The following is a 26630-nucleotide window of genomic DNA, read 5'->3' as shown; positions in this document are numbered from 1 at the left end:
CAATCCATTTTCAAATGTGATTTCGATTATGGTATTTTTTCACTTTGCTACAATTTAAGATAAGGAATTCTACTTAAGTTAATTTATTTTTACATATATTTATGCAATTTATTCTATATAAATTAAGCTTAATAAACTGTTATTAATTGTTTTTTCTAGTATGTTATTGTGAATTTTAATAAATATATTTTTTAGACGTTTCAATTTAAAAAAGAAAAATCTTTTTCAAACAAGACCATCGAGTGATTCGCCAATTTTTTTGTGGACTTCATCGTAACGAGTGGATGTCACTTCCGGTCGACTGCGCCGACTTCCGGTGGCGCGAAATGCTGTCAGTCACGTGGCCTGCAGGTGACGTTGTCTGTAATTAATCTGTCACGTGATAACCAAAGAAAATAAGTAAAAAAAAATGATAAAAGAAAGATCAGACTCTCGTGTCTCGTAGTTAATCGATAAATGGCAACTTTATACGTTCGATCGAAAATTTGCAACTCAAAAAAAAATTTATGACTAGCTACGGGACGATAACAGCTTTTAAATGGGGTTACCAAGTTTTTAGAAATATAGTTAATATCCAGACTTATATATATACATGATTTATTCGCATAGGACAGAGCACATACCGTAATCGTTCATATGAAAAAAAAGATGCACTTAATTGAATCTACATATATATAATTTATAAGAATAATTGAATATTTATAAATGAAACTACTTACCCGTGATTATTTCGCCGTTAATACAGAACGTTAGACGATTGTGACGTCAGTAATCGTTTTCTGTCCACGTGATTTCCTATTCAAAGAGAACAAATCAAGTTTAACCCTGAAGTACAGAAACTATAAATATAGAAATAAGAAAAAATAAAACTCTTATCACATTGGTTAACCTTGCATCTTTATTTTTCTAACTATTTTGTGCTTGCTAAGAACAATGGTTTCATTTTTTGATTTATTTATTTCCTGCTCTATTCGGGATTAGAAAGGTCACTTTGCACTTTCTACAGACTTTCTATAATTAATTTATGCAGGAATTATATAACCGAAGGAAGGGTTTTTTCCCCCTCTCTTTCAAATTTTTATATACATCTCCTAATTAATGTTAGGAGACGTAATTTATTTAACAATATAAAAAGAAGTTTACGGCCTCAGAGGCCGTTTGTTACAAGTAACTCTCAGGATTAATGAGATCCTCAGATAGTCTATTAGTGGTCTCTAGTGCGCTCCTTCAAGTTTCTTTGATAAAAATTAAGCGAAAGCTCCAAAAAAATTCGAGTTTTTTCGTAAAATATACAGTTTAATTTAGAGAACACGTGTATATTTTTTGAACGTTATGGTAGGAGAATGGTTCCGAACTTTCATTTCGGATTAGAAAAAGTGAAGAAAGTAATAGGAAAAAACAATTGGGATGCAACTGTAAGAAACATAATCTATCAAAAACTAGACAATTATTAAGGTATTAGGTTTGCATGAAGAAAACCAAAATGTAGAATGGATATTTACGATAATGTCCGAAACCATTTTCCAGTTTCTGCTCTGTACGGAGAAAGCGACCTGGATCATTGGAGCAGAAAAAGATACGCTCCAATGCAGATCCCAGACTAGGCCTACAGACTATATACATAACAGAGAGGGAGGCAGAAAGAGAAGCGACCTCTTTCGGACCGTGAAAATTGGCCGCGGCGGTTGTCTGGGTTCTGACATAATCCGGAGACTTGATTGGACAGACTGGGGCAACGGATAGAAAATCCGATGAAGGTTGCACACAGACCAGCTTTTACTGATTGTAGCTTCCTTTCTCATACTGATGGGAAAATTTAACTTGAGTGGTAGCAAAGTACAGTTTGGTGGAAGAAGCCTAATGGATGGGGAGGAACAAACCCTCGGGCTTCTCGTCTTAAAACGTAGAGATGCTGATGCCGCAACTTTCCTTGTATTTTACTATCTTCTCTCCCCCTCGACCCTCTTCTATTTCTACCCATTGGCTAATTTACATTCCGCTTTCGGGAAGAGAATAAGTGGAAGTGGTCGCTTATCCACTTCGACCATCAACAGAAATGGGAAAAATGAATTTAAGGTGAGAGCGAAATTCTTTGCCCCGAGCTACTTTCGAGTTGCAAGAAACGAAACTCCCAAATGGAGATCGAACTCCAGTTCACACGAAGAGTCGCTAGAAATCGTTAGAGGATCCTATTGCATCACACTAGATAGTGTTTTTCAACACGGGACTGAGTCATAAATCCAGATAAGTATCGAATTCTTGCGTGTCCATAGCAATTAGTTAAAAATCACTGTTTAAATAACAGACTTAACTAGTTAAATATGCTAAAAATTAAGATGGCAGAATTAACAGACGGTCGCTAACATTGACGCAATCAAAAATTATTTAAATAATTTAATAATTAATAAAAAAATTGATAGAAAATTAAGAGAATCTTAGCGAAACAAATTATTTTAATAATAGAAGATGCGGTTATTTAAGAATTTTCAAAAAATCGATAATTATACGAAAATTTTGAAATTAAAATCCAAAAGAAAAAAAAAGTTGGAAATAAATTAATATGCATTTATGTTAAAAATCGATCAAAACGGATCGAAGAGAAGAATTTTTAACTAATTAATAAACACCACAAAACAACTAATTTAATTGATTAAATATAAAAAAATCGATTTAATTAGATTCAAAAACGGTGAATATTTTTAGAAGATTATTATTAGAAGAGCTAATATTAAAAAAAAGTGTATCGTTTGGGGGTTTCCTCTCCACAATACCGCAGCAACGACTAGAAAAGGGCGTATGAGTTTCCGGTCAGAAGTCCCCATTAGATTGCAGTGAGGCGCGAAACGTTGCAGTCGAGTCGATAAGGAAGTCCAATCTTGTTCGCTTTGCTTGTGTCACTTCTATCTTACACAACTACGATACCATCGACAAATTAGTGGCAGTCACTATTCGGCCCACTGCTTTCCAATGTACGCCTGTTAAAGGAGGGGGTACTATGAGGAATGCGTACGAATGAGTTGTTTTCGCTGCGGTGGCAATTACCATATTCAGCTGAGCGAACCAGAGAAACATTTTACCTGAGTAAAAGTCTGTATTGCATTACAATTATTGTTCTCTTGTGCACAAAATCTAGTCTTTTTCTTTTTTTCCCTCCTCCTCCTCCTCTTTCCTTTTGTGAAGTGTAACTTGAAGGAGTTGCGTTAAGGTCCCACAGGAACTAAGAACGATTTGATATTTTAGAAGTTTTAATGAAATAATACCTTTGACGTTATGCGTATTAGCATAATTTATTACATATTAGCATAATATATTTGCGCATTAATATTTATTGAGGCGTGATAATTTAAATTACTTTATACGGGATCTTACAGACGTCTTATAAAAGTTTAGTACTTTAATTACATGGTTTAATATACTGTATAATATATATATATACGTTTATTTAAAGTTGGCATATGTTTCGAGTAATACGTTCTTTGTTGTTTTACTCATTGATCCTGTCGAAATATTAAGTACAGTACAATTCCGTTCTCAACATTCGTGGTCGAGTACATTACAATAATCGTATACAATAAATATCGTTTAACTTTATATAACTTTTTAATGACTACAAGAAAAATAATTTTTCAACTGGAAAATCGTTATTCAACTTTCAAAAGTGGTGTTGAAAAAAGGTGAGAGAGAGAGAAAAAAAAGCCTATATTAAACCACTGTGGAGTATTAGAAGGGGGGGACAGTCCTTCACGCAAAGTCAGCTACCGTATGAAAGGAAACCTGTTCCTAGAAGCAGAGTTCTGAGAACAACCCCCAGATTGTCGTGGCGTGACTATGATTTGTAGTGACACTCAGCAGATTGACACGTCGCCATAGAGGCGACACCTGTCCCACTTCGATCCAAAGGTTTCACCTATGATTTGCAACTAAACATATACCCGAGACGAAAATTTATGCATAGAATTTCTTTGTTATACTTTAACATTTTCACGTTTTGTAAAGCGTAAGAGATTTCCGGAAATTAAATGTGTTGTAAGTAGGGTTTTATTAAAGCAATAAGTTTTAAAACCGTTATATAAAACGGGATTTTATAACCCAAAATGTAGCGAGTCACGTTAAAGGATAAACAATCAAAACTGAATTAAATTTAATTTCCTGAAAATATTTATGTAGTTAAACAATAAAGGAGATTTAAGGGAGGGGTGGATAGAAGACCAATAAAGTCATTTCGCATTTATAACTATATATATATATATATATATATACAGTTGTAGAATAGTAAAATCTCCATACGAATTTGGGACGTGTATTCGAAATGAACTTTTCAGGCTTGAACGCTGAAAAAAAATAATTCACTCGATCGTATAAATATGACCATTTCTATAAGTGTAACGAGAATTTTTCAAGCACTATTTCTGGCATATTGACAAGGCATTTGTGAGAAGAAATAAAAAAGCACTTGATTAAATACAAACATATCGAAATAGTGTTATTGTGTTAAAAGTGTTAGTCATGACCCTTTACAGATATTTTGTTTAATGTTTACTTTAAAAAAAAAAGAAGAAAAACGTAACAAAGAGGCGAGACAAGTTGGCAACATTACAGAATCGAGTATTAAAGAAAGTTCGTTTCAAAAATAAAGTCGCCATTGTCGTTAGAAGCAACATAAACTCAAAGATATAAGTGTACTTAAAGTAGATTTGTTTAGACGTATGACTACTTAATTATACAAAACTCATTATTTATATAAAAACATTGTCATTGTTGAAAATGCATTTCTATTTTTATTTGTATTTTTATGATCAGAAAAGTGTAATAAATCACTAAACCCTTTGTTATAAAAGTCAATTTCCTTGATACTCTTACTTTTCAATTTTACTTATGCATTATAATACAAACATAATAAAAACTAATCACGTGTTACAGGTGAGTAATGAAGGAATTAGAATATTTGAAAATTCAATTTGAATTATGAATGGTCATTTATATAAACAATAGTATTAAAAATTGAATATTTGATAACCATTCCCGAAAATGTCGTAAATTATGTAAGTCTTCTTCTATTTGTTCTTAAGAATATAACCTTTTCTTAGACAGATAATAGGCTATATAGAAAGTAGCCTGAGATATTCCGAAAGGTATTTTTAAGCCCATTTTATCTTAACGTCATAACTCTTATATTCCTAACATTTGAGAAAGAAATAAAGTAAATGAGGTGAGAATTCTTAAAGTGATGTTCGTCATCATCGTATATCATTTTGAAATAAAAGAAAATGCGCGAGATATTTTTGTGATGTCATGACGTGAACTTCATTTTTTATATTTTGTTTCCCCCTAATTATGATACAGAAAAAGAACGGATCGAGGAAATAATATAGGAAATAATTTCTCCTTACTCAGAAGTGAAATATATAAATGAGTAGGGATTTTTTTTCAAAAAAAATCAATGCAAAGTTTTTATTAGTTTTTTCTTATAACTTATTTAAAAATTAAATTTGTGAAATGTAATTAATCATTAATTTTCTCTGACAGTGTTTTTCTTTTAGAAAATATGTAGTTAAGTGTGTCAATTTGAATGTCTTTTTTTAAAAATAATTATTGTTTAATCATTAAGTTGAGTGTTCTATTTTTTTTATTACTCTTAACTAATTATGAATTATTAGACAACTGTCCTTAACAGCATTAACTGTAAATTTAAAATTAAGTATAAACAGTCTGAAGTGTACAAACCAAGTGTTTACCACGACTTCGGGTGGGATCTGAACTCACTTCTTTCAACAAATAGCCTAATTATTAAGTTATTAGTAGGCATAGCTCGAACCTACGACTTTTATCTTATTGTTAAGGGGTTCCGGTTCGAGTCCTAGTTCAAAATTTTCGATTTTTTAAAATAAAATTTAACACAAATTAAAAGTTCTGCTGTTCGTTTACTAACAAAATCAGCCATTTGGTTGCTATCTGAATGAAATTTAAGTAGAATTTAATGAAAATATATTAATTATTTATAAAATTTACAATAGATATTGATCTTATATACATTTTTCTCATTTAATGTAATAACTTTTAAAATAATTAACCTTTAAAAATAAGGCAATATTATGATAATTCTAACTGTATAGAAAGAACATTATTGATTATACAGAAATTATTCACTTCATAATATTCATTTATGAAAATAATTCTTCTTCATTATATATAAAAGCTATAAATAACAAAAAAAAAATAAATTCTCTGCTTTAGAAAAAATATATATAATGAGCTCTTTACTGTTTTAACAATAATCGATTGCGTAAAACTCATTACTTCTATAGAAAACTTATGGAGAAACGGAACGAAATTAATTAATAACAATTAATAAACATTAAACATTAATTAATATAAACACTAAAAATTATTATAAATATCATTTTTACATCATAAAGGGGGTAAATTATATTTTAAAAGTAAAAAAAAAAAGTAGTCTGTTGAACGTTACCAAAGCAAGTTCTTACACAGTTAAAATGTTGAATTCTGCAAAAACTGCTGAATATACTTATATTAAATTAATCTCTGATATTTAATTGCGCTATAAACGTCACTAATTGGGCAATTTTCTTGAATGATTTCCATATTAGTCTTCATATAATTCGATAATTATGGCACGGAACCGTTCTTACTTTGCTATTTACCTACATCTAATTATTTATTTCCCTAACGTTAATCATATATTTTTCATTCCTTATCGTTCGTATCGTAAAAATAGAATAACGTAAAGATTAAATAATTAAATTGTGCCTTAAATGAATTGGGTTAAATTCTTATAAAACTAATTTCATGTATATTTTAACGTTTCTTCGTTAAAATAATGCAAAAGAATGTCCTGTTGATTAATGAAATATAATTTGCATACATTTTATGGCTTTCAATTTCCTTTCAAAACTTAAAAATTACATAAAGAAATTACGATAAAATGTAAAATTTATGTTAATTAAGTTACGTAATATTTATTTATCTTAATAAAGAGATATTTACGTTTATTTGAGAGCTATTACCCCATACTTAAACGTCATTTTTGCTTATAAATTATATAAAAAGCGCTTATTTTATTTAATAATTAAGGAATTATTACTATTTTTGATGATTTAAATGCGTTATTTTTCATATAATTCCTTAATTACAATTTAAAAATAACGCTTTGTGTGATGGTGTTCAAGGTTAAATGATAACTGATAAGATAGTGGGGTTTATAAGTATGTGGAGAAATTTAGTAAATGGTAATTCCTGAAATAATTGAGAAACCTTAGTGTTCTGCTAGTGCATAAACTAATCGTAATTAAGAGCATTTGTCGATTGGTTATAGTACCGTGTAGACGGTTAAGTGCCGAACTGACAAAATCGAATTTTAGTAGAATAAAGGACAAAAAGAACAAACAGATCGATATATAAGAAGAGAATCTACTATAGCTTATATTTTTCAATGGAAAAGTTAAATATAATGAAATTATTTAACTTTAAATGCGCCAATTTAATCCGCAATTGGAAAGGAAAATATAAAAGAATTTTTATATATTTTTTGACAATTGTTTCGCGAAGTTAAAAATAAGCGAATAGGTGCATTAAAATAGATAATTTAGATCTTGAAATGAGTCCTTTATATCCAAGACTTAGTTACTTCAAATACTAAATCCAAAATGGAGATATGTTAATAAGTTGTTTACATTTAAAAATAAGGAAGAAAAAATTTGTTGATGTGTTCTACTATTATGTAAATGTATACGAGATAATACTTTAAAACGCATGGAAAAAAATTATTTCACACGACAATTCATGCAACAATTTGGCAAAAAAGGATAGGAGGAAAATGTTGTCAATAGAGTTGCTACTATAAAAGGAATTTTTAATTATCAACGATAACATTAGAGATAATTTTACGTAAACAAAACAACACGATTTTTTTAAATAAATTTTTGTTAATTAAATCGATAGAAACACGCTATCGTAACTCAGTTTTTATTTCTGAGAAATCTTTCTTGTACAGAGATTGCAAATCTACATATTTGGAAAGAGAATAATAAAAACACCCAGGAGATCAAAAAGATTTACCTAGAAACAGGATAAAGTCCAAATCGATATTATTCATCGTTTATGAATAACTATTTAAACTTTCTCTATCAGCTTATCTAATAACATTAGTAACCACAGTTTGATATATCAATAGAAAGATATTTTACTTTCAAATATTTACACGAATTCATTTAATCAATTCCATTGTTTATAATTACTTATGTTATCGTTTTTAATACGTTATTACGCAAATATAATGTTACAAATATTCAATTAGCTAATTCCCTTTTCTTTTAAAACTTGTATTCCTCAAGTAGGGGTTCGCGAACTATTTTCTGAATTAACGTAATATAAGAGATTACGGAGGTTGGGAAACGAGATTAGAATTATTTCTAACATTGATGAGGAATGAAAATAAATATAACTCAAATTTTAATTTATTAAACTTATTAAAATTAAAGATAAATTGGTCTAACATTTAAATAAATGTATTTCTAATTAGAAAATAAATTGTTTTTGTGTTTTTTTATACTTTTAATTTGGCGTAAAGATAAATTTTAGTAGTTTATTGATTTTTTAAAAAACTTTACAAGAACAATAATTTATTTTTTACAGTAAAAAAGACACTCGCGTGAATAATAATTAATCACTGTTTATTAAAATTCTTATAAGAAAGCGAATCTGTAGAAGCCATTTTTTTCTTTTTTTGTTGGAAATGACTCGATAACGTCATACATGATTAATAGACTGTTAATACAAAAACCCGGATGGCAATCGGAATTGTCTGTCCATTTATGAGAAATATTTTTCTTCGAAGAATAATGTCATCAACCGTTTTCTTAATGACAAAATCTAAGCTATTCTATACCGATTTGCTAGAACTAACTTAGCCATTTCCTCATACTGTAGTAGAAAATGTTGGCTGTCAGTTCATCATTTCATTTCTGTCCCGGACTACTAACTCGTACCCATTCTTTATAGTGTAAGTTATATCTTCCAGTCACGCTAAAAACCCTTCTATTTCCCACGTTTCTCCATCGGAAGATGTTTTCTTTGTAAATATGGTCGTATAGAATGGCACACATCAATGTTTAAATGACAGAAAACTCGCTAACGTACACACGCTGATGCTGTACCTATTTGTTATTACCGAGTTTATTGCTAAGGCTGTTTGTTATTGCTAACTATATTGTTGCTCGACCTATCCGTTATTTCCTAGTGTATTGCTTAGAACTTACTATTGTTCCTTATGGTATTTTTGAACTCGTTATTGACGAATGTGTTGCATATCCTATCTACTTATTGCTGAGAGAGAGACTAAATATATTTCGGAGCCTATCATTAGTTAATACTCGAATAAAACAATGATTATTTCTTAATCCTGTGTGTATTACATAGCTTGTTTGTTGCTACTTACAATATTTATAAACCTGTTATTCATGAGACTATTTGTCATTGACGATCTTACTGCTGTTTTATTTATATTTTATACATAATTATCCACAATTATGCTTAATCATCCAGCAAAGAGTTACAATTTATATGCTTTGTTTTGTATACAAAACACCAGTATCATTCAGACCTTCCCCATTCAGAGGTCGTTGTAATCTATCATTAATATCTGGTTTTTATTTATTATGTACGTACGCCACATTATACAAATTATTTTTATTGTGATATATTATTTGTATTGTTTGTTTCCGTGTTCTTACGCAGAAAATAAACATGGTATATCAGATTTATAATTCACTTCACCAAACGAGGTCAACTGATAAATTATTGAATTACGTGATTTATAATTAAAGCCACGTCTATATTTATTCATGTTGAAGTAATTAATAGATTATTAAAACAAATTTAAAATTAAAATTAAGCATTTCGCTTACGTAATAATTGTTTTTTTTTCGTTTTTATAATTGGAGATTTAAATGCGTTAATGCTTATCAATATGAACGTTTAGCAGTTAAATTACGTTTATTAAGGATTTATTTATAGAATTTTTACTTATTTATTATATATAAATATATATGTCATATAAAAGAGGGAATTTGTCAGAAATCAAACATATAAGAGAGAAAAATAAGAGGAATGATATAAATTATACCTTTTACCTTTTGACAAACAATTGATAAACATAAAGCAATTTAGTGCAAACACCAAGAATTTATATATATAAAAAAAGATCAATATTTTCTTATATCAATTTTCTCTCGCCGATAAATCATGTTTGCAATGTTTTGACCTGTAACAAAGAGAACAAGATGAAAGGATCAACTGTATAAACAAAGTTGATTCTGGTCCACCTCCCACTCGGCTTTATGGATCAGGTGATATCGTTATTCTCAATGGGGCGTTAGATTTTATTAGGTTCTCTACCGCCCGTGCTATATCGATGGTCAATAGTGTTTTTCCCGAATTTCAATACCGAGCGACTGGAAAGTTGAGAGGAAAGTAATCTTGAAATGCACTCTCTACTTACAGTTTGGACTGGTGCCCTGTTGGGGAACATTCTGCTGGGTAATATTACTTTCCGATGGTACATTACGATACGATAAGAAGGACGACAAAAAAATCCTTTCTGGTTGTAGAGGTAACAGTTTCGTGTCTTCTGACAATAACAGTTACGACTGCTGAGTTAGTAGTAGTTTTAGGTAGGTTGCATTCTAAGATAGCTATAACGATATGGCAGAGGATTACATAAGCGCATGTAAACACCCACTAATCGTAAAGGGGCATTGCTTGACACATCTAAGCGATTCGTCTATACAGAATACCAAAGCTCAGAGGTATTTCACTACGACTATTTATACTTTTGTATACTTAACTTACTCTATACGTCATTCTTAACCGAGAAAAGCTTCTACAATAAAAAACTATTCAACGTTTTATTTAATAAAAAGTCTCCAGGCAAATATAAAATTTTTATAGTCTATTTTTCCAACGAAAAACTTTAATATACATATTAAAAAAAAACTTACTTCCCATATTCAAATACGTTGCGATTGATCTATGTACGACTTTTTTCTTTTGTATGTAAGTTTAATTCTATAGAAAAAGTTTTACTTCGTAATTAAAATAATATTTAAAAAATTTAATTTTAGATGGGTCCATTTCATTAAAGAATAACTCGAATTCTTCTTGTCAAAATTTAGAATAATTTTTTTTTTTAGAGATGAAAATTTTTACCGGGCTAGCTCCAGTTATTACCATGATAAAATGAAGTTTGTCAGAAAATTCCAAATGACAACAATGCTATTTTTGAAAGTTTTTGGTGATAAATGACATGGAACCCTAGCAGCATATATGAGCGTTTGGCATTGAAGCGAAGAATTAGCAGCGTGACAGTGTCATCTACCACTCAAGTGAGCCAATGTGAGATATTGGATAGCGAGCCACAGAATGGCACGCTAATGACAAGAGTTAAACGTAAGTAAATTGGATCTCAAATCATTAGCAATCAATTTACAGGATGTGTGTTACGTTATACGGAAGGGTGAGTGGAAGATATAAATCTCTTGCTAGCGGTGCGTTGCTTCAGACAGAACAAATTGAGTTAAGGAAGATAACACACAAGTCCGAAGGACACACCGGAAAGGAATTGCAGTCATTTTTCATAGGTGGCGTCGTTGACGTTACTGGTCTACTTTTTTTCTGTTCTCATTCTTTTCCCCTTATTCCCTGTTCCTCTTTGGAATTTACCAGGGGATCGAACAGGGGATCGGTGACGTATGGCTCTTGATGACTGGGGTGGTGTGTTTTCTCGTTTTTCTCCGGATTTATCAATTTAGATCTAATTTTTTGAGCGTCGACAATCGTTGATACTTCATTGTGCCAATGGTACAGACAAAAACGATAGACCTTGGCCAAGATTTACTGAACTTCAAAAGACGAGATCATCAAGTTCACTTTAAAAAAAATCCTCCCTTTAGGAGAAAGCCTGAAGCTAAGAAGATATCTTTCGACCATCTTTATTAAAAGAAAATGATCTTTTCACCAAAATCAATTTTTTTAAAGTTTTATTTTAAATTACTAAACACAAAAAACGATAAAATAATATATATATATATATATATTTATAAAATTTTATTATTAAAGAATAAAATTTAATTTACATAAAATAAAATTGTAAGTGTTAAAAAATCGTATATAGAGTTTATACGTCGTTACCAGAAATTTTTTATTGATACTTTTTACAGTTATTTCTGAATGAATTCGTATAAAACCGATATATTTCACGTGGAATATTATGAAAATAGATCTATTTAATTTCGATATTCGGCTATCGAATTTTAGAATTCGAAAAAATATTTTATCATCCAATGAAAATAGTCACAAAATTTCTGTACAAAAATAAAATTTCTGCTATTGAAGCGTATAAAATATCCATTAAGATATGTTCAAAATCGATCAGGAAGGATTTCTTTGTCGAAAAAATTTACAATTTAGCAATTATAATATATTAATTTATTTCAAAAATAAATATATAAATTTCAAACTGAAATATTAACATAAAAAAATAATAATTTTAACTTTTATAACGTATATAACATAAAAATTTCATTAAGAAATAAATTTTTTGTGTGTAAAATTTAATATTTTAACTAAAAATCTGCTTAACAAAAAGCTTAATTTATTCTTTAAATATTAATATAATAAATTTTTTATATAAACAGCATTTTTCGGAATGGCTTAAACGATAATTATTCTAAAAAAATCTGAGATAAAGTTTTATCTTTATTAAAAAAACCGGTTAACATTAAATATTTTAGTTTGTTGTTTATTAATGGCACTAAAATTTTCTTGCATTTAATTTTTATATTAAGCAACTATTAATAAATTATGTCTCATGCACCAATATAGTTATACAGTTGGGAAATATTCATTTTCCTACTCACTGGTGCAATGATTAAATTAATTTCGGTATATATAACGAAATGTTCTTCTTCTTTTTTTCATTATACACTCTAACAGATAGCTAATATTTATTGCAAATTAATTTAATATCCACTTTTGCATCTGTTTACGTTATATCTGCTAAAAGATGCGATCACTGTTTCTGACTCCTTGACCTAAAATTTGTCAGATAAACTTATCTGAAATGTAAGGATAGAACTAAAATATTATTACGAATTCTATAAAAAAAATCAAGTATAAAATTTATGTTAAAACATATAAACTAGATAAGTGTAGGGTGGTTTATACGAGTGTAAATCAAACTGTCTCTTTAAAGAACTATCTACAAATCTGTTAATGCTGTTATACAACATCAGATCTGTTGTTGGTAAATCTGTAAATATGGTAAATCGATATAAATTGATTGAAAAATTTCTCATTTTGACATAACTCGAACCAAAATCAATAGTTATTGATCGTAAAAATTCCAAAAACATTCCTCTCATTATAATTATATGACAGCAATTCATTTATTATTGATAAAATAAGGTTGATATCACCAGAATTGTTATAAATTAATAATTATTTTTATCTAAAAATACAGTATATTTGTCATGTATTTAGTCAAAACATTAAGTTATAAAATTTAAACAAATATATATTATAATATAAAATCAATTTTAGCATCAAAATGCCATTCCTCGTTTAAATTTTGTCACTTTAAATATATATTTACTTATTAATTTGACATTTTAATCATAAATATCTAACAAAATCTTATTAAATATGCAATATTTACAAGAAAAATGGAAGAGAAATTATTAAAAGCTTATTTAATTTTACATTTTTATACTTTAAAATATTAAAAAAATATTATAACAAAATAAAAATATAAACGTATAAACCAAGAAAATAAATGTATTTAAATATATATCACCTGAAAATTTTTTTATTTACAAAATAAGCGTTATTTTCCTAAAGAATCGTAATTTTTATATATAATTTTCTACAATTCATCAAATGAAACTATAATAAAAATTCTTTTTATAAGATACTTTTTGAATATTTTATTAGTAAAAATATATTATAATAAAAATGTTTATAAATTTGTTAAAAATGTTAATAATTTATTCACGTACTCATTTACATAATTTACATATACAAAAGTTATAAAAATGTTGTTGATTATAAATGAGCTCTAGAAGCGTTGAAAGAAACTAATTTTGTGCTTAGGCAACTAATAATTATCGTTTAACAAATATATAAAACGATAGTTTAAAAGAGTATATTTTTACCATATTTATCGCAAAAATCTGTAAAAATCTCTCAATTAAATATGCGATATTTTCAAGAGAAATGATTGCAAAATTATGTAATTTTATATATTTTTCTCCTTTAAAACAAATGAAGCTTGAAAAACTAATTTTCTTTCTTATATTAAAATGTCATTCCGGAAATTTGGTTTGAAAATTTATGCATATACTAAAACTTTATATAAGTTGAAATATCAGTGTACCGCATAAAATTATATTTATTTGAATTTTTTCTTTTTTTTAAAGGGGGAACTTGCGGAAGTCGTCGAAAACCGGATATGATATCATCCAATTATATCCTTCCGCTAGTAGAGACTAGGGTATTATTTCAACCGACGTCAGAATATAAAATTTACAACTGTTTATCTAAACTGATTTATGTGATGTTAGTAACATTCGCTCAGATTCGACACAAATCTTTGGGAATTTATGTCATGAAGAGAAATAATACTAGATTGTGATGACAGAAAAAACATGTGCAAAGCAACTAATGTCATTTAATGAAAGTTTTACATGTAACATTAGAGGATTTATAAGAGTTGTTCTGGTTACAATCACTTCTTCTAATTGGAAAAGTTTTTATTTGGGTTACTTTATTACCGAATATATAAATATTTCTCACCAGTTTGTCACATAAAAATTTTAATATTCAAATTCTTTAGTATGACATATTTATGATACGATTTCAAAGATTTAAACCTTTTACGTGCTGAAAGTGAAGAGATATGAAAGTGAAATATTGTAAAAATTGAGTAATTTCTAAAAATAGCAACTTCTAGAAAAGGATATCAATTTCAAACGATCGAAATTTTAAATTTGAATTCAAATAAAACGAACAAATTAACGAACTTTCTCTAGAAAAACTCTCTGGAAAAAGATTTCTTCTTTATATATATATATAAATTTTTTTTCCAAACTTTCGAAATAATGATAGGCAATATTTGACAGTTTTACGATAAAAGATGCCCTTTTCCCACACACGTCAGAAGATATTTACATAAGAGAATGGCTTGTCATTGTCTGTTGACAAACCAAAATAGAATTGACTGAAATGTCAGTCAGTATGTAGGAGCGAGAAAAGAATTGTGAGAACTAGAAAAAGTGAATAGAAACAAAACATCTCGAGGTAAAGATTGTTCAGTCTAAACAATAGTATCTGCCTGATAAACAGTGAAAAGAATGATTTCTGGATTGATGTACAAATAGGTCTATGTTATTCTCCGCATCTACTCTGTAACAAATGCATTTACTCTGTGTAAATGGAAGAGCTGAATTTGTTTAATCTATATCCTATCATCGTGATTTATCTTCTTTGCTCGATAGCTCAGTCTCTTCTATATGCTATTTACATTTGCAAGTTCTTTACTTAGTATAATATAGAATAAAATCGTTCTTCTACACTTAATTTCCATACAAATTTAGGAATAAAATATTAAACATTTTTATATTATCTGAAAAAGAATAACCACTACTTTTAGAAAATATTTTAAAATATTAACGGCGACCTTCTTGCGACAAAATAGTCAGATTAAACTAAATATTTTCTGAAATATTATGGAACGTTTATAATATTTCTATTGTATTATTATATCCTTTTGCACATTTATCTGCATTATCAATTCAGAAACATCAATAAAAATACCCGATAATCTTCACAGATTAGAATAATTCGTACGAAATATTAAACTTTATATAAACGTCGAACTTTGCAGCATTCATTAAAAGAATATGTTTAAGGCAATTTTTCTGTATCTCGACTCATTGAACAGATGATAAAGATAGGAGAGAGAGAGAGGTGATACGTTTTATTCATAATCCACTTTTTTCAATTTTTTTTATTTTTATATATATGAGAATACGGGCAGGAGATCGAATTTCGTAGAAGAGAAAACGAGAGAGATTAGGGAAATGAGATCACGAGAAAGCTACTAACGATATGGACGAAGATCTGAAGATATCGTGGTCAATAACTAAGATGTTGTTTTCCCGAGAACACATTAAAACATGAAAAATGAAATGAGCTTGCTGCCTCATAAACTTGTTTCTCTTATACGCAAAGTGGGGGTGCCACTTTGGTTGTCTTTTATTACCGAGAGCAGCAACTGATCTTCAAACTAAGGCTGCTTCAACTCGGTATAACGTTGGAGAAGATCAAAGCCATTTCGATGTCGGAAAGGTGGGAATTTAAAATGAATTCTTCGAACAAAGTAACTGATATTAAACCTACCAACAGCTGCTACTAAAGCTTTAAAGGAAAACTAGAGGTTATGTATCTTCGACCCTTCACAGAAATGTCTCACTGACATTCGCTTCGGTAATAAAATGGTAGAAATTTTATGCTTTCTGACTGTGAAATTTTTCACGTCTTTACCTTCCTTATATGCCATTTGTATTATTATTACTATTGCTTTTTAAATAAACTTTATATCACGTATTATATTTCGTTTCTTAAAATTCAATATACGAAATACATAAAGTCGAGATTTTTGTCAGGAACTTTTTTGTTTTCATTATAACGTTTAATAAATTTTAAAAAAAGTAATTAAAAAAGTTTGATAGAGGATTAATTTAAAAATTAAAAAGGAGTAAAAAGGTTCTATATAATACATTTTTAAATTTAATTTTGACAAATTATACCATGAAATATAACAGATCTAAAATTATAAAATTTAATAAAACAGGAGGAAAACTGCAATAAAGTAAATTTTTCATTAATTTTTGAATATTTAAATTCAGTATCTCGTGCCTAAAATGTCTTAAGAGAAATTCCTTGGGTGTATCGGGAGATAGAAAAAATTCTGGATGTGGAAAAGGTATTTAATGTGCATCTTTGTATGCATCATCCTTTAGACTATATATCCCAGTATTAGCGACACCTCGCAAATGTTGTAGAATTTTAAGAAATTCTGAACACTTAAAATTTCACATCACTCAAAAACTTTTAATATATAGTTTTACTCTGGAGGATTGAACGTTATTAAAATCCTGATAATACTATTTTCTGGGAGAGCCCATTTATTGATTTATTAAAAATTCTCTTTTTCTGTAATATTATTATATCTGTTATATTTATTATTATACCTATTCTCTTGATAGTTCTCCATATGTTATAAAGGTTATTTGTCAAAGATATCGCGTTAGCGATCGTTATTTATTCTTAATAGATGTGCTGTCTACAATAAATCACATTGCGATCGTCCCACGAGCAACTTCAGTTATTCTTACAATAAATTTTATTATTTTTATATAATAAATCGAATTTATGAAAGTGAGAAATCAAGAATAGGAAACGTAAAAAAAAAATCCATTCTCTCTTCTCAGATTTTTAAGAATTTCGTATAATAAAAATCCACAAAAGTTTTAAAAATGGAAATTTTTGTATTCACTTTTTTTATGTAGATTAAACTTTCGACTATAAATTTGCTCTTGATTCGAACCAATTTTAATATTTTTAAATATATTTTTCTATCGAGAATTGTATCTGATTCACGAACGAAAATATATTAAAGTCTTCCTCCATGCAAATGAACTCGGAGAGAAATGATAATAACATAAATAGGAACTTACAGAATTTCGGCACTGTTGCATGTAGCATGTAGAAGAGAATTCGTTCTATCAGTGAACAAAGTCTCAATCATCATCAATCACTACAGTAATAGGGAAACTCCGAGCGAAGCATGTTGCTGATCTCAGTTATTAGTCAGAGGCTAAGAAAAAGTGCAGAACCTATAGAGACAGCTAATCTATGTAACCTTCGATACAGACATCAAAGTTAAGTGAGATATCCCCCTTTTTCGATATCGAATCGGGATTTTTTTTTATAAATAAAATGAAATAAAAAAAAGTACAATTCAATAAATTTTAAATGATAAATAGGGTTTTAATGTATTTTTTCTTATAAAAACAATTCGAAGCACTTTCTATGGTTATTTTTATTCAGCCCACTCGTAGAATATTCTAAGAAACTCGATTCTGAAGCTGGATTTGTGCAGAATTTTGCCCTTCAGACATATTCCCCCGTACAGTATAATGTTACAGAGAGTTGTATAATTCAATAATCTCAGTATCTTTATACTTGTACTCAGAACAGTATTGATTGGAACAGAAAACCAGAAGTGCAGTTCTTTCCGCAAATCGATGAAGTTTTCTTCCTATGAAGCAGAGTGGAATTTACTTAGGAAAAAAAAGTATAGAAGAAAATAGTGCCTTGGGTGCCTCAAAGTGAGGGTAAGCTGTCCATTTCTCCTTCCATGACGAGCTTTATGGGTGCGGACGACGGAGATGAACCATCCCCTTCTGTGGTACATGAAAGTAGAAAAGACAGAACTTGTATAGTTTCAAATCGTCTACTATTCTTGATGATTCGAGTCGTTATTTGCTACAAGTTTTCTTTTCTAAAAATAATCCACCACTTCAAAAAATATAAAGGAAAAAAAAAAACAACTTTGGTCTAATCAGCTTTTCTTGCTGCAATTTCTATCACCTTGGATTCAAACTCTAGAAAATTTCTTATAGAAATAAGATCTTCAATATATATATATTGTTAAAAAAAATTGGGAGATTTACTTCAAAGTTTTTACTACAAAAGTTTTATTTAATATAAATATAAAAATATTACGTTTTAACGAAACTGAATAGTGTAATATTTTAAAATTAAAAGAGAAAATTTTATCACATTCAAGTAATAAATTTATACTTATTTAAATTTATTTTTAAAAAAATATTACTAGTGAGACATACATTTATATTAAAAAAAAAAAACCTAAAGTATCAACTACATGTTTATCCGTAGAAAGAAAGGAAAAACAAGTTTATTCACTAATGGGATCCGTACCTATGTCTTTGCTAACAGTAATTTAAGTCTCATTTGTTGGCAACATATGTATATCCCGTATTGATTACAGCATCTGTTATCGAAGAATGTCGATTTGGATCTCAATAAATCCACCATCTTCTGTATAGATTTCTCTTTCTTCATATGAAGATATACGTAATATTTCAACTTTGACCATTGTTTGTTAGTGTATTCATCAAATATTTCCTTACTGTTAGTGTAGAAGGTTGTGTTTTAATTTAAGATAAATATAGGTGTTCTTTCAGTTATAAATGATTAAACTTAAATTTAATAAAACATGGTAAACAAAACATATTCAAAAGTTGATTTCAAAGGTAAATTTTAATTTGTTGAAATTTTTAGTTGTTTTGTAAATTAATTTATATTTACCTTTTAAATAAAAATTAAGAATCGTGTTTTCCTGTAACAATATTTACACTGCACTTAAATATTTCAGTTCGTTTAAACTCCTCGAAAATTTTGAATGTTTGCGAATGAGTCTTATTTAAAAAATAAAAATTCTTTATTAATAATTTATATATTTTTTCTACAATTATATTTATATATATTTATATTTTAATTTTAGAATAAATCGATAACTTTTTCTTTAATAAATTATAATTCTTACAATACTCTTCCTCACGTTAACATCATAAAATAGTGTTTGCTTAATAAATGAATTAAAGTGTAGATAATTTTTGTATTAAAAAAGAATAAAAAATTAGTTATCATGAATTTTTTTTTATAACATTTGTTTTCTTAATTAAAATATAATTACTTAATAAAATTTTCTACAAATTTCATTTACTTTGGCATTTCTTTTTATGTTAAAATAAATAAAAGAATAAATTTTAACTTATATTTTCCCTCGTAAAATATGTTTATATTTTACAGTAAAGTTTGTAGTTTATATAAACACAAGGAGGTGTTGTTTTAACACGTGACGACATCTAAGTATATTAAATTTTTTTAAATATTGTCACCATGTGTCAACGTTTATAACGTGCTTCACGCTTACAAACTTATTATTTATAACCAATGTAACACTTCTTAACCTAGATTTCTATAATATATACACGTTTAAAGTAAGGTAAATAATCCATACAAGCATTTAACATTCCATTAAAGTACAGTAAATTACTTTTTAATAATTTCTTTGCTTTATAGATTATTAATTAAAGCCGAAAGAAATTGTTCTTATCTAAGTTCAGATAAGTAAATTGGTATTAAATTACAGAAACAGATGCATTTTTTATTCATTAATAAACTAATTTCAGTATATAGATATTAAAATCTAATGTTTCATTAAAGAAGGGGAAAAAACGGTATTATTTTTAGTTTTATACAAATATAAGAGAAGATATTACAATTGATGACAGCAATAAGTCCGTAAAAGTTACTAGAAAACCTTAGAGAATAACAAAGAAAAAAAAAGGACAAAAAAATAAAAGAAAGGAAACTTAAACCGTGGAAACGAAGTTAGTTTTTAGTAATGAAGTGCATCAATCCAGATGCTTTATCGATTAAGTTTAGGATTTTTTTTCCTCTTATGTAATTCTTTTTTTGTTTATGTCTTAAAGGAATTCTATTTTGAAATTAATGTTTAAACCATGAAGTTTATAGAGACGTATTTTGAACAATACATTTAGTAAGAGGAACCACTGTTATGTACAGTATTCAACACGAAAAGAAATCGTTAGGAATTGAAAAGAAAACTTTCCCGACTTTATCGCAAATACCGTAAGAAGAAAAAACAAAAAAGATGGATAAAAATGGAGTCATTTCTTTCTTATGGAATATTTTTTTTAGAAAAAAAAAATATAAAAGATTTTGTCGACTTTTGCTTAAATAAAAGTAAGTTCTTCATCCTTTGTAATGTCATCATGAATAAATTCTCTTATTTTTTTAAGAAAAATCTTTACTTTGTATTATTTTATCTTCGGGTAAGATCTATTCAACCATTTCTTTTGTTATATTAGCCTTCACACATTTTGCTATTAATATGTATAAAAACTTTCAGATTTACTCCACAAAAATCTGAAGAAAAACCTATTGAATATACCGCATCAATTTGCTTTTTTTTTTTTACAATTATAACAAAGATATTCATAATTTTACTTTAATAAAAATTGTAAATTATACTTTAAATGTAATTTATATTACTATTTTTAAATGGAAGAAAGTGAAGAAAACGTTTTACACGCCTCTTCACCTTGGTGAAGAATCTTTAAGCATCACTATTCTATGGATGGAGTACGAGTTAAAAGAACGTATCTGATTCAATAGGTGAAAAATTCATCAATCCTCTCAAGAAAAATTTCCAGGATGTCAGAGATTGTCACTCGAGAGTTGCTGCGGGTTAGGTCACTTGGGACGACAAGCAAAACTATCCATGTAATAGTACAAGACCTATAGCTGTATAGAATCTAAGCTTATTCCCAAGTGTGCATTCAGGGGATTGGACTGTCAGCATTCCCACAAACCCCTGCGGTAACAGAATTAAGTGAAGCCTTCCGGAAAAGTGCAAGTGGATTGTAGGTTTATTTCGATAGACTTCATAAAAATTTCTCTTTTTTTCATCAAAAAAGTATATCTAGTATATATAAGAAATTGGTTCATTGTTTTGTTGCCGTCATAAACAGTGTAAGTCACACTCGGTTATACCACGTTAAAGACACTACGATTTTCACCGAAAAAGACATTATATTTAATGGTAACGTTGGTGATTTATTAGACAAATTAATTAAAATTGATTATAGTTTAATTAAATATAAAAAATTTCACATGATAAAGTATGTTCAAGTATGTTCATTTAAGCATAAAATGTGCCAGACGTTTACACTAGATGGAGATACGATTAATACGATAGAAGTCAACATATTGATACCCCTATTTTCTGGTAGTTGTTTTACTAAAATTAATTATAATTTTCTTTAAAAATACTACAGTATATAAGTAATTTTTTACATAAAGAATTTATGCTCCATAGAAATCATAAAACGTAATTTTTTTAATATTTACTACAAATTACAGTACATAAACTATTAAATTTTATACATCTGAATTTTAACGAACAGAAAAGATTAAAGACAAGCAGCTACACAATAAAAAATACAAGAAAAAAACAATTAATATATTATGATTTATATAAAGAGAAATCATTTATTTACGTGGCTTATGTTTTGACTTTTTTGGGATTATTCAGCTTAAATTTTTTCTTTAAAAAATCAATATTTTAAATAATCGAACTCTAAAGTTTGAGATTATACAATTTTCCATAGAAGATATCATTTTTTTCCTCTCTCTCTCTCTCTCTCTCAGAGATAGGCGTTATTAGAAAATTTGCGAGTTCTTCAAATACCTTCTGGACTTGACAGAATTTTTACAACTGATCAGGTACGAACAGAAAAATAAATTCGAGTATTTGCAAATTTTATTACAAAAGCTACTATATATGAAAATAAGGTATTAAGCTCTTATATCGAGGAACGTACTTTTACAATCTCGCAGTTACTAAAAATAAATTTTTAATTAAATCCACCAAAGTAACGATTTTCTAATAAGTTTTAAAAACTATATATACACGTATCAAGCACGTTATAATGAATTAAATTTGAAAATTTCTTGCCTGCAAAGCAAATATTACTTAAACTATTATATTTTTAGAAAAATAATAATAACAAAAAAACATAAAGAAAAAAATGTAAATCGTACTGTAAAATGGTAAAATGCATCTAATAAATTGAAATTAATTAAACAGAACTTTTTCGACACAAATTGACACTAAAAAGTAATTTTGTCGAGATAAATTATTTATTTGTATAGGTTTAAAATGAAAAATAGAATTTTAGATAGAAATAAAAATTAGAATTTTTTAAAAATAAATATATATTTAAAAAATTCTAATTTTTTACAGATTTTCTTTGAGGGAAAAAAATTTTTTTGACTCAATTCTTATTGACTTATGTTCATGAGAAGAGACTTGTATTTTGTTGGATTAACTTAACATATAAAAACTGAACGACGTTTGAATTATTCAGATTTATTTCAAAACATTCAATTCTAATATATTCAGCCCATAGAAAGAAAAAAAAAATATTTTTCCTTTTAAAAAAAAAGAATAAAAAGAAATAAAACAGAAAAGCCATTTTCTGATTAAATGTAACACATGTTAGTATTCATAAAATTTTCTGAATACTCTAGGATTTCTATTTTTATTCTTACAAACAATGCTTCTAGAATTTGAATATATATATTATTGTGTTCGAAGTAAAAATTAATAATAAATTCTTAACTATTAATATAACAATTTATAAGGTTTCTAATTAAACTTATAATTACAGTAAATGTATTATTAAGAAGCATGGCTTTAAAATATGTTATAAATTAATTATAAAGTAGGTTAATCAAACTATTTTTTAAGTGTGATTTTCTATTTTTTTTTATTATGTAAATGTATTTTGTAAATTTTTTCCAGTAGAAAGTGTATTTAAGAATTGTTTTTTTGAAGATTAGTTTTAAAGTCTCTGTCCTTATCGTGGGTTAATAGAAAGGATGTGTATTTCAACAGTTTAATAATTGAAGCATTCTTAAGAATCATGGTTCGGATCCTGTTGAATTGGATTGATAGAATAAGGTAACTTAACACATGGGCGATCTGCCAAGGGGTTTCTTCAGAGAGTCCTTTTTAATGAAAATTGTCTCCTATTTAGGTGTTAGACACATGAAGAAAACCCAGAATACTCTATGCGGACAGTCCGTATGTTAGGCTCGAAGTCGCGACCAACGTAAGCATTCTATTGACTTCAAATATATTTATCTCCTTGGAATTTAATTTCTTCCTTATAATAGATACAGGTCTATTTATATTTTGAATATTTCTAGTGTACTATTTATTTATTAACAATATCTTTACTGTTATATTAACTTAATAATGCTTAAGTATACGATATAATCTGAGATATCGCATTTAGTTTTAAGTTTATTAAAGGAAATTACAACTGATTAAAACTAATTAACTAAAATAAATTTTTCTTAGTTTCCTAATTATTAAGATTTCAGTTAAATAATCGCAAACATAATGCCCTGCAATTTAAATAACAAGATATTCATTTTACGAATATTAAATTGTATAAAATAAAAAGAATAAATTCTTAAAACCAAAATCTCTCTCGCTAATACGAAATTTTATAAAGTCTAAATCCTTTTCATATAGAATATACACACTCATATTGGAGATTAGTTTTCATTAATTTCAAATAAAGCTTATTGATTCTGTTTCCATGTTTCGGGCATATTGTTATGTGAAGCTAATACCAAGTTTACATAATCTAAACAATGTCGTATTTAATGAGAAAATGTATTGAGTGCTTTAGTATTCATGGCTCCACAATATCCATTTGAGTCGAGAAACTTTTCCAACAAACACCTGTGTATATCAATAAGAATTTCTGATCAATTCACTGAGATAATCCTCGAGTCTTCGCTGTCAAACGATTCATAGTCAACTGACCAATTCTCAGAAAGGCAAATACCCGCAGCTGTTGACACTAAGAGAGTCAGAGGAGGTGATTAGTAATTATCATTGCCACTAGATTTACATAGAATGTCTCTGGAGTCATCAGATATAACAGATCCATCAAACTGTGTCTTTTACAAAATTCCCTTTCGTTAAGCTTCCCAGCATTACTTAACACCAATTACAAAAGAGCGCATTGCATCGTTCAGCTAAAGGGTATAAAATAACATAAAAAATCACTCCATTTTTTTTCTTGATAGAATTAAATAACCTTTAATTATTCACTGATAAAACTAAATTTTCCTAATTTGATCCTAAAGCTATGAATAATAGAAATGTCCAAAGGGGAACTGATACTAGGATTAAATGCTGTAAATAATTACTTAGAAACATCTTCTACAGGGAGAAAAAAGGTTGAAAAAAACACAATTTTATCTAATTTACTCAAAAAAAGAGAAAGAAAACGATATAAATTGCTTGTTTGTTTTGAGTAATCTACTATTTTAAGATAAAAAACGGATGAAATTTATAAGAAATCTAAAGTACTATCGATCATTTCCTATATGATAAACAACGCAAAAATGCAAGAAATTATAATAATTTGTTTCCAGAAATTGAGGTTGATGCTATCTTTCTTTATTTAAAAAACAAAATTTCGGATCTTCTAAGTATTACTTATTTTATTTTCAAAATTTTATGTAGATAAATGAAATGTAAGCTAATAAGGTTTGATAGCCTATATTTATATATAGGCTATACTTGATATATATATTTTTTTTAAAAAAACTTTCTTGATTTCTCTAGTTTACTTTCACCGGAAATGAACAATTCTTAAAGAAAAAAAAATGAAACAGGAACTGAAAACAGAAATTGTTTTTTGACCGGAAACGGTTTTTTTAGAAAACGGAAATGTTTTTTACTCAGTGATGTTGACATTGTTTCAACTATTTTAGGCTTTTCTCTGTGTTATTTTTCTTTCTATATATATAATAAAAAAATTTTCTTTTATCTAACAAATAAAATAAATTTGCCGATAATAATAATTATAATTACATACAACCAAAATTACGAAGAGTAAAAATGAATTTTGTACGTGGAAAATCGTCGCATCAATTAAGAATTAATGCGTCGAAATTAATTTTAGAAATTAGAATATTTTAAATACATTTGTAAATCTTGTAAAATTACAAATCGTAGATAATTTATAATTACAATAATTAAAAATTTTAAAGTCAAACTTCTATAGAAAAGTTATAATTAAAAGTAGAATTCGTGATTTTAGCAATTGGACTGCACGAAGTAGGGTAACGTTGATTTGAATCGTCATTTAGAACTAAATTTTAATTATAAATTGCTATTATATTGTAAAAATTTATGTATTAAAATTTAAATATTTTATGTAGATTTTTTTGATTAATGATTCTAATCTATATTTCTAGTGATAAAGTGTCATTATAGTAGAGAGCTTTTGTTGAATTGAAGGAAGTTGCTGCTAAGAAACGATGAACTACCTGAGTCGACAAGCATTCATTCATATTTCTTCTTACTCTACAATGATTAGAATGATGTGTGATCATAGAAATCATAAGAATAGTCCGTGACCAAAAGAGTTATTGTTGATTTGATTGATGCTGAAGAATTCATGAGTTTACTGAATGGGAACAGATTTGTATTCAGCCATTTAAAACTATTTAAAATCCTCTTTTATTGCGAATAACCATTGAAATTGTGGAAAAAACGTTTTAAAAAAATGGACGAGTTCATTATCTAAAAACAGAAAAATTTCGAATCTAAATGTAGAATAAGACGATTCTAAATTGTCACCACTAAAATACTTTTATTTTTAGAAGAGGAACTTCAAAAGCAAACACCAAATATAAAATTAAATAACAAAAAAAAAAGTGTAAATAAAATTTAAGAAGTATTCTTTCATGAAGTAAAGTAAAATTTTCGAGATTTTTAGCTTTAGTTTTCCGAATCCTACGTAAATAGATAAGATGGTTCTTTAACGTCTCCCTTATGGTTTGAAAGAGTT

The 26630-nt window shown here is 27.7% G+C and overlaps 1 protein-coding gene across 4 annotated transcripts in view; it reads right to left on the bottom strand.

The window, feature by feature from the left end:
* Positions 1–26630, bottom strand: part of LOC136968169 (teneurin-m-like) — a 257304-nt gene that overhangs the window by 201107 nt on the left and 29567 nt on the right. For all 4 annotated transcript variants that reach the window (XM_067262136.1, XM_067262137.1, XM_067262140.1 and 1 more), the window contains exon 2: positions 720–795. The gene's annotated coding sequence lies outside the window, so the exon portion shown is untranslated. The remainder of the gene's footprint in view (positions 1–719; positions 796–26630) is intronic.

Source organism: Centruroides vittatus, unplaced genomic scaffold (assembly GCF_030686945.1).
Source record: "Centruroides vittatus isolate TY-2023 unplaced genomic scaffold, ASM3068694v2 contig_1408, whole genome shotgun sequence".
Classification (NCBI taxonomy): Eukaryota; Metazoa; Arthropoda; class Arachnida; order Scorpiones; family Buthidae; genus Centruroides; species Centruroides vittatus.
The sequence above is the reverse complement of the archived record's forward strand: the minus strand, read 5'-3'. Positions and strand labels throughout refer to the sequence as shown.